The sequence below is a fragment of the Pteropus medius genome, unplaced genomic scaffold (assembly GCF_902729225.1).
Source record: "Pteropus medius unplaced genomic scaffold, Ma_sr-lr_union100, whole genome shotgun sequence".
Classification (NCBI taxonomy): domain Eukaryota; kingdom Metazoa; phylum Chordata; class Mammalia; order Chiroptera; family Pteropodidae; genus Pteropus; species Pteropus medius.
The window spans coordinates 31,642,842-31,643,429 of NW_024340849.1; positions in this window are offsets into that span (position 1 = coordinate 31,642,842).

Consider the following 588-nt stretch of genomic DNA (forward strand, 5'->3'; position numbering starts at 1 on the left):
CTGGAATAATACACACTGAATTATTTGTCCAATGACCAACTAATTCTAACAAACTACAATATTTTGTATTTTTGTTCCCACTCCTCCCTAGCAAGAATAGTGGAAGTAGATAGAGCAGGAAGGTTAATGTTAGCTTCAAATTTCATGGGAAGAGAAAGAGCACTTCATGAGAGGGGAAGCTAATAGTAGTCCAGGTGCTTTTCAAATTTCTCTATAAAAGGGTTCTTGTATTCCATATTTTACCTTTTCGATAATATATTTCCAATCAGATTTCACTCATTCAACTTAATAGAGCGGTTTCCTTCACTCATTAGGAATTCTTAACATTAATTTTGTGACTTTAATTTTATTGCTTCATTCTTTCTTTGTAATGGGAGCCTTCCTAATGCCCTAATCCAAACGTTTGAATTACTTCCCCATATATTCTAAGAAGTCACTTGACATACATGTAAGCAAAAAGGTGTCAATATGTGGAAAATTATCAAAAATGTGGATAAAGGGAAAATATAGTTACCTTCCAAGAGTTAAGCTTAGAAAAATAAACCATAATTGCCAAACGACACAATCTTCTGTCTTGGCAGCAATTCA